Source organism: Teleopsis dalmanni, unplaced genomic scaffold (genome assembly GCF_002237135.1).
Source record: "Teleopsis dalmanni isolate 2A unplaced genomic scaffold, ASM223713v2 unscaffolded_contig_1490, whole genome shotgun sequence".
Lineage (NCBI taxonomy): Eukaryota > Metazoa > Arthropoda > Insecta > Diptera > Diopsidae > Teleopsis > Teleopsis dalmanni.
In genome coordinates, this window is record NW_024032872.1 from 1 (window position 1) to 9,094 (window position 9,094).

Consider the following 9,094-nt stretch of genomic DNA (forward strand, 5'->3'; position numbering starts at 1 on the left):
AGTGCTAGTGCTAGTGCTAGTGCTAGTGCTAGTGCTAGTGCTAGTGCTAGTGCTAGTGCTAGTGCTAGTGCTAGTGCTAGTGCTAGTGCTAATAAATAGGCGCAATCATTAGATTGTTGTTTTATTAAATTTTATTCAATAAAGACAAGGAATATAAGCAAAGCTTCTTAATTAGTATTTTTACTTGAAAAGTTTTCTATCATTTAAGGTTTTCATTCACGCTGGCACTCGTACTCACACTTGCACTCGCACTCGCATACATGCCTATTGTACATTTTATATGGAACTGAACAAAACTTGTGCTTACGGTGCATAGCGTATACGACACGATTACGATTTTCAAAATTCAAAATTCAAAATTAAAAATGATGCGAGTACACCACGTATACAGCAGAAATTAGTTAAATAATTGCAATTTTAATATAAATAAAAAATAGATATGTGATATAAAGAAAAATATTATTAGTAACAAATAAATAAAAAAAAATTAAAACTCGCAAAAAAAGGAAAAAAAGTAAAGAAAGTTTGGTGAAAAGCCAACAACACGCGTGTCCCAGCCGGTCCACCCACTAAGTTAAACCCGCGGCCCGAAACGCGCTTAATTTCGGTGATCGGACGAGAAACTAAAAAAAAAAAACCCCGCCCGATGTGTATTCAACCTGGTATGGTCGTTGGCAACAGAATAGTGTTTTCAAAAAATCTACATCTACCAGTATTTTAATCTTATTCTTATTCTTATTCTTATACGTACTACTTACTACGTACTATATATTATATGAAAAATGGAAAATGGAAAATAGAAAATACTCTAAAGCAATTTCCAAAGCTATTTTATTTTATTTTTCATTTCAATTTAAATAAAATAAAATAGAAAAGTTCTTTTCTTCTTCTCTAGTGAAGTTAATATTAACAGAATAGGAAAATTAAACTAAAACTGTTATTGAACATATCCGTGTTTGTATTTTACATGCTTAATTATGTAGTACTATTGCCTGTAATATTAACTTCAATATTAACTTTAACTTTAACTTAATCTTTAAGGAAGAATAAAATTTTATACATACTTATATTTTTATTAAAAAATTTAACATATGAATGCTAGTGCTACTGCTAGTGCTAGTGCTAGTGCTACTGCTAGTGCTAGTGCTAGTGCTAGTGCTAGTGCTAGTGCTAGTGCTAGTGCTAGTGCTAGTGCTAGTGCTAGTGCTAGTGCTAGTGCTATTGCTAGTGCTAGTGCTAGTGCTAGTGCTAGTGCTAGTGCTAGTGCTAGTGCTAGTGCTAGTGCTAGTGCTAATAAATAGGCGCAATCAATAGATTGTTGTTTTATTAAATTTTATTCAATAAGGACAAGGAATATAAGCAAAGCTTCTTAATTAGTAATTTTACTTGAAAAGTTTTCTATCATTTAAGGTTTTCATTCACGCTGGCACTCGTACTCACACTTGCACTCGCACTCGCATGCATGCCTATTGTACATTTTATATGGAACTGAACAAATCTTGAGCTTACGTGCATTTCGTATACGACACGATTACAATTTCAAAATTAAAAATGATGCGAATATACGTATACAGCAGAAATTAGTTAAATAATTGCATTTTATATAAATAAATAATAGATATGTGATATAAAGAAAAATATTATTAGTAACAAAATAAAATAAAAAAAAATTAAAACCGCAAAAAAAAGGAAAAAAGTGTTGTGGAGCCAACAACACGCGGTGTTCCCAAGCGGTCCCCCATCTAAGTACTAACCGCGCCCGACGCTGCTTAATTTCGGTGATCGGACGAGAACCGATGTATTCAACGTGGTATGGTCGTTGGCAAAGAAAGCGTTTCAAAAAATCTACATCTACCAGTATTTTAATCTTATTCTTATTCTTATTCTTATTCTTATTCTTATTCTTATACGTACTACTTACTACGTACTATATATAATATGGAAAATGGAAAATGGAAAATAGAAAATACTCTAAAGCTATTTCCAAAGCTATTTTATTTTATTTTTCATTTCAATTTAAATAAAATAAAATAGAAAAGTTTCTTTTTTCTTCTTCTCTAGTGAAGTTAATATGAACAGAATAGAAAAATTAAACTAAAACTGTTATTGAACATATCCGTGTTTGTATTTTACATGCTTAATTATGTAGTACTATTGCCTGTAATATTAACTTCAATATTAACTTTAACTTTAATTTTATCTTTAAGGAAGAATAAAATTATTATATATACTTATATTTTTATTAAAAAATTTAACATATGAATGCTAGTGCTACTGCTAGTGCTAATAAATAGGCGCAATCAATAGATTGTTGTTTTATTAAATTTTATACAATGAAGACAAGGAATATAAGCAAAGCTTCTTAAATAGTAATTTTACTTGAAAAGTTTTCTAACATTTAAGGTTTTCATTTACGCTGGCACTCGTACTCACACTTGCACTCGCACTCACACTCGCATACATGCCTATTGTACATTTTATATGGAACTGAACAAAACTTGTGCTTACGGTGCATTGCGTATACGACACGATTACGATTTTCAAAATTCAAAATTCAAAATTCAAAATTAAAAATGATGCGAGTACACGTATACAGCAGAAATTAGTTAAATAATTGCGTTTTACATAAATAAATAATAGATAGGTGTATAAAAAAAAATATTATTATTTACAAAATAATATAAAAAAAATTAAAACCGGAAAAAAAAGGAAAAAAGTAAAAAAGTAAAAAAGTGTTGTGAAGCCAACAACACGCGGTGTTCCCAAGCGGTCCCCCATCTAAGTACTAACCGCGCCCGACGCTGCTTAATTTCAGTGAGCGGACGAAAACCGATGTATTCAACGTGGTATGATCGTGGCAAGAAAGTGTTCAAAAAAATCTACATCTACCAGTATTTTAATCTTATTCTTATTCTTATTCTTATACGTACTACTTACTACGTACTATATATTATATGAAAAATGGAAAATGGAAAATAGAAAATACTCTAAAGCAATTTCCAAAGCTATTTTATTTTATTTTTCATTTCAATTTAAATAAAATAAAATAGAAAAGTTTCTTTTTTCTTCTTCTCTAGTGAAGTTAATATGAACAGAATAGGAAAATTAAACTAAAACTGTTATTGAGCATATCCGTGTTTGTATTTTACATGCTTAATTATGTAGTACTATTGCCTGTAATATTAACTTCAATATTAACTTTAACTTTAACTTAATCTTTAAGGAAGAATAAAATTTTATACATACTTATATTTTTATTAAAAAATTTAACATATGAATGCTAGTGCTACTGCTAGTGCTAGTGCTAGTGCTACTGCTAGTGCTAGTGCTAGTGCTAGTGCTAGTGCTAGTGCTAGTTAGTGCTAGTGCTAGTGCTAGTGCTAGTGCTAGTGCTAGTGCTAGTGCTAGTGCTAGTGCTATTGCTAGTGCTAGTGCTAGTGCTAGTGCTAGTGCTAGTGCTAGTGCTAGTGCTAGTGCTAGTGCTAGTGCTAGTGCTAGTGCTAGTGCTAGTGCTAATAAATAGGCGCAATCAATAGATTGTTGTTTTATTAAATTTTATTCAATAAGGACAAGGAATATAAGCAAAGCTTCTTAATTAGTAATTTTACTTGAAAAGTTTTCTATCATTTAAGGTTTTCATTCACGCTGGCACTCGTACTCACACTTGCACTCGCACTCGCATGCATGCCTATTGTACATTTTATATGGAACTGAACAAAACTTGAGCTTACGTGCATTTCGTATACGACACGATTACAATTTCAAAATTAAAAATGATGCGAATATACGTATACAGCAGAAATTAGTTAAATAATTGCATTTTATATAAATAAATAATAGATATGTGATATAAAGAAAAATATTATTAGTAACAAAATAAAATAAAAAAAAATTAAAACCGCAAAAAAAAGGAAAAAAGTAAAAAAGTGTTGTGGAGCCAACAACACGCGGTGTTCCCAAGCGGTCCCCCATCTAAGTACTAACCGCGCCCGACGCTGCTTAATTTCGGTGATCGGACGAGAACCGATGTATTCAACGTGGTATGGTCGTTGGCAAAGAAAGCGTTTCAAAAAATCTACATCTACCAGTATTTTAATCTTATTCTTATTCTTATTCTTATTCTTATTCTTATACGTACTACTTACTACGTACTATATATAATATGGAAAATGGAAAATGGAAAATAGAAAATACTCTAAAGCTATTTCCAAAGCTATTTTATTTTATTTTTCATTTCAATTTAAATAAAATAAAATAGAAAAGTTTCTTTTTTCTTCTTCTCTAGTGAAGTTAATATGAACAGAATAGAAAAATTAAACTAAAACTGTTATTGAACATATCCGTGTTTGTATTTTACATGCTTAATTATGTAGTACTATTGCCTGTAATATTTAACTTCAATATTAACTTTAACTTTAACTTAATCTTTAAGGAAGAATAAAATTATTATACATACTTATATTTTTATTAAAAAATTTAACATATGAATGCTAGTGCTAGTGCTAGTGCTAGTGCTAGTGCTAGTGCTAGTGCTAATAAATAGGCGCAATCAATAGATTGTTGTTTTATTAAATTTTATTCAATAAGGACAAGGAATATAAGCAAAGCTTCTTAATTAGTAATTTTACTTGAAAAGTTTTCTATCATTTAAGGTTTTCATTCACGCTGGCACTCGTACTCACACTTGCACTCGCACTCGCATGCATGCCTATTGTACATTTTATATGGAACTGAACAAAACTTGAGCTTACGTGCATTTCGTATACGACACGATTACAATTTCAAAATTAAAAATGATGCGAATATACGTATACAGCAGAAATTAGTTAAATAATTGCATTTTATATAAATAAATAATAGATATGTGATATAAAGAAAAATATTATTAGTAACAAAATAAAATAAAAAAAAATTAAAACCGCAAAAAAAAGGAAAAAAGTAAAAAAGTGTTGTGGAGCCAACAACACGCGGTGTTCCCAAGCGGTCCCCCATCTAAGTACTAACCGCGCCCGACGCTGCTTAATTTCGGTGATCGGACGAGAACCGATGTATTCAACGTGGTATGGTCGTTGGCAAAGAAAGTGTTTCAAAAAATCTACATCTACCAGTATTTTAATCTTATTCTTATTCTTATTCTTATACGTACTACTTACTACGTACTATATATTATATGGAAAATGGAAAATGGAAAATAGAAAATACTCTAAAGCTATTTCCAAAGCTATTTTATTTTATTTTTCATTTCAATTTAAATAAAATAAAATAGAAAAGTTTCTTTTTTCTTCTTCTCTAGTGAAGTTAATATTAACAGAATAGGAAAATTAAACTAAAACTGTTATTGAACATATCCGTGTTTGTATTTTACATGCTTAATTATGTAGTACTATTGCCTGTAATATTAACTTCAATATTAACTTTAACTTTAACTTAATCTTTAAGGAAGAATAAAATTTTATACATACTTATATTTTTATTAAAAAATTTAACATATGAATGCTAGTGCTACTGCTAGTGCTAGTGCTAGTGCTACTGCTAGTGCTAGTGCTAGTGCTAGTGCTAGTGCTAGTGCTAGTGCTAGTGCTAGTGCTAGTGCTAGTGCTAGTGCTAGTGCTAGTGCTATTGCTAGTGCTAGTGCTAGTGCTAGTGCTAGTGCTAGTGCTAGTGCTAGTGCTAGTGCTAGTGCTAGTGCTAATAAATAGGCGCAATCAATAGATTGTTGTTTTATTAAATTTTATTCAATAAGGACAAGGAATATAAGCAAAGCTTCTTAATTAGTAATTTTACTTGAAAAGTTTTCTATCATTTAAGGTTTTCATTCACGCTGGCACTCGTACTCACACTTGCACTCGCACTCGCATGCATGCCTATTGTACATTTTATATGGAACTGAACAAATCTTGAGCTTACGTGCATTTCGTATACGACACGATTACAATTTCAAAATTAAAAATGATGCGAATATACGTATACAGCAGAAATTAGTTAAATAATTGCATTTTATATAAATAAATAATAGATATGTGATATAAAGAAAAATATTATTAGTAACAAAATAAAATAAAAAAAAATTAAAACCGCAAAAAAAAGGAAAAAAGTGTTGTGGAGCCAACAACACGCGGTGTTCCCAAGCGGTCCCCCATCTAAGTACTAACCGCGCCCGACGCTGCTTAATTTCGGTGATCGGACGAGAACCGATGTATTCAACGTGGTATGGTCGTTGGCAAAGAAAGCGTTTCAAAAAATCTACATCTACCAGTATTTTAATCTTATTCTTATTCTTATTCTTATTCTTATTCTTATTCTTATACGTACTAGTTACTACGTACTATATATAATATGGAAAATGGAAAATGGAAAATAGAAAATACTCTAAAGCTATTTCCAAAGCTATTTTATTTTATTTTTCATTTCAATTTAAATAAAATAGAAAAGTTTCTTTTTCTTCTTCTCTAGTGAAGTTAATATGAACAGAATAGGAAAATTAAACTAAAACTGTTATTGAACATATCCGTGTTTGTATTTTACATGCTTAATTATGTAGTACTATTGCCTGTAATATTAACTTTAAACTTTAACTTAATCTTTAAGGAAGAATAAAATTATTATACATACTTATATTTTTATTAAAAAATTTAACATATGAATGGACCTAGTGCTAGTGCTAGTGCTAGTGCTAGTGCTAGTGCTAGTGCTAGTGCTAGTGCTAGTGCTAGTGCTAGTGCTAGTGCTAGTGCTAGTGCTAGTGCTAATAAATAGGCGCAATCAATAGATTGTTGTTTTATTAAATTTTATTCAATAAGGACAAGGAATATAAGCAAAGCTTCTTAATTAGTAATTTTACTTGAAAAGTTTTCTATCATTTAAGGTTTTCATTCACGCTGGCACTCGTACTCACACTTGCACTCGCACTCGCATGCATGCCTATTGTACATTTTATATGGAACTGAACAAATCTTGAGCTTACGTGCATTTCGTATACGACACGATTACAATTTCAAAATTAAAAATGATGCGAATATACGTATACAGCAGAAATTAGTTAAATAATTGCATTTTATATAAATAAATAATAGATATGTGATATAAAGAAAAATATTATTAGTAACAAAATAAAATAAAAAAAAATTAAAACCGCAAAAAAAAGGAAAAAAGTAAAAAAGTGTTGTGGAGCCAACAACACGCGGTGTTCCCAAGCGGTCCCCCATCTAAGTACTAACCGCGCCCGACGCTGCTTAATTTCGGTGATCGGACGAGAACCGATGTATTCAACGTGGTATGGTCGTTGGCAAAGAAAGCGTTTCAAAAAATCTACATCTACCAGTATTTTAATCTTATTCTTATTCTTATTCTTATTCTTATTCTTATTCTTATACGTACTAGTTACTACGTACTATATATAATATGGAAAATGGAAAATGGAAAATAGAAAATACTCTAAAGCTATTTCCAAAGCTATTTTATTTTATTTTTCATTTCAATTTAAATAAAATAAAATAGAAAAGTTTCTTTTTTCTTCTTCTCTAGTGAAGTTAATATGAACAGAATAGAAAAATTAAACTAAAACTGTTATTGAACATATCCGTGTTTGTATTTTACATGCTTAATTATGTAGTACTATTGCCTGTAATATTAACTTCAATATTAACTTTAACTTTAATTTTATCTTTAAGGAAGAATAAAATTATTATATATACTTATATTTTTATTAAAAAATTTAACATATGAATGCTAGTGCTACTGCTAGTGCTAGTGCTAGTGCTGGTGCTAGTGCTAATAAATAGGCGCAATCAATAGATTGTTGTTTTATTAAATTTTATACAATGAAGACAAGGAATATAAGCAAAGCTTCTTAAATAGTAATTTTACTTGAAAAGTTTTCTAACATTTAAGGTTTTCATTTACGCTGGCACTCGTACTCACACTTGCACTCGCACTCACACTCGCATACATGCCTATTGTACATTTTATATGGAACTGAACAAAACTTGTGCTTACGGTGCATTGCGTATACGACACGATTACGATTTTCAAAATTCAAAATTCAAAATTCAAAATTAAAAATGATGCGAGTACACGTATACAGCAGAAATTAGTTAAATAATTGCGTTTTACATAAATAAATAATAGATAGGTGTATAAAAAAAAATATTATTATTTACAAAATAATATAAAAAAAATTAAAACCGGAAAAAAAAGGAAAAAAGTAAAAAAGTAAAAAAGTGTTGTGAAGCCAACAACACGCGGTGTTCCCAAGCGGTCCCCCATCTAAGTACTAACCGCGCCCGACGCTGCTTAATTTCAGTGAGCGGACGAAAACCGATGTATTCAACGTGGTATGATCGTTGGTAAGAAAAGTGTTTCAAAAAATCTACATCTAACCAGTAATTTTAATCTTAATTCTTATTCCTTATCTATACGTACTACTTACTAGTACTATATATAATATGGAAATGAAAATAGAAATAGAAATAGAAAATACTCTAGCTATTTCCAAGCTATTTATTTTATTTTTCATTTTCAATTTAAATAAATAAAATAAGAAAGTTCTTTTTTTCTTCTTTCTAGTGAAGTTAATAACAGAATAAGAAAAATAAACTAAAAACCTGTTATTTGAACATATTCCGTGTTTGTTATTTTACATGCTTAATTATGTAATTATATGCCTGTAATATACTTCAATATACTTTAACTTTAATTTTATCTTTTAAGAAGAAATAAAATATATATATACTTATATTTTTATTAAAAAAATTTAAACAATATGAAGCTAGTGCTAGTGCTAGTGCTAGTGCTAATAAATAGGCGCAATCAATAGATTGTTGTTTTATTAAATTTTATTCAATAAAGACAAGGAATATAAGCAAAGCTTCTTAATTAGTATTTTTACTTGAAAAGTTTTCTATCATTTAAGGTTTTCATTCACGCTGGCACTCGTACTCACACTTGCACTCGCACTCGCATACATGCCTATTGTACATTTTATATGGAACTGAACAAAACTTGTGCTTACGGTGCATAGCGTATACGACACGATTACGATTTTCAAAATTCAAAATTAAAAATGATGCGAGTACACCACGTATACAGCAGAAAT

At 30.0% G+C, this 9,094-nt stretch overlaps 5 non-coding genes and 2 pseudogenes across 5 annotated transcripts; all 7 read right to left on the minus strand.

The window, feature by feature from the left end:
• Nucleotides 1–1,705: 1,705 nt before the first annotated feature.
• LOC119664149 lies at nt 1,706–1,824 on the minus strand. The gene has a single exon (XR_005251144.1). It is a non-coding gene; the product is annotated as a 5S ribosomal RNA (ribosomal RNA).
• A 917-nt stretch (nt 1,825–2,741) lies between these two features.
• Nucleotides 2,742–2,859, minus strand: LOC119664151 (annotated as a pseudogene).
• Nucleotides 2,860–3,935: 1,076 nt separating this feature from the next.
• LOC119664152 lies at nt 3,936–4,054 on the minus strand. Its single transcript, XR_005251145.1, has one exon. It is a non-coding gene; the product is annotated as a 5S ribosomal RNA (ribosomal RNA).
• A 901-nt stretch (nt 4,055–4,955) lies between these two features.
• On the minus strand, nt 4,956–5,074 carry LOC119664153. Its single transcript, XR_005251146.1, has one exon. It is a non-coding gene; the product is annotated as a 5S ribosomal RNA (ribosomal RNA).
• Nucleotides 5,075–6,103: 1,029 nt separating this feature from the next.
• Nucleotides 6,104–6,222, minus strand: LOC119664154. The gene has a single exon (XR_005251147.1). It is a non-coding gene; the product is annotated as a 5S ribosomal RNA (ribosomal RNA).
• Nucleotides 6,223–7,168: 946 nt separating this feature from the next.
• On the minus strand, nt 7,169–7,287 carry LOC119664155. Its single transcript, XR_005251148.1, has one exon. It is a non-coding gene; the product is annotated as a 5S ribosomal RNA (ribosomal RNA).
• Nucleotides 7,288–8,228: 941 nt separating this feature from the next.
• Nucleotides 8,229–8,347, minus strand: LOC119664150 (annotated as a pseudogene).
• Nucleotides 8,348–9,094: the final 747 nt, after the last annotated feature.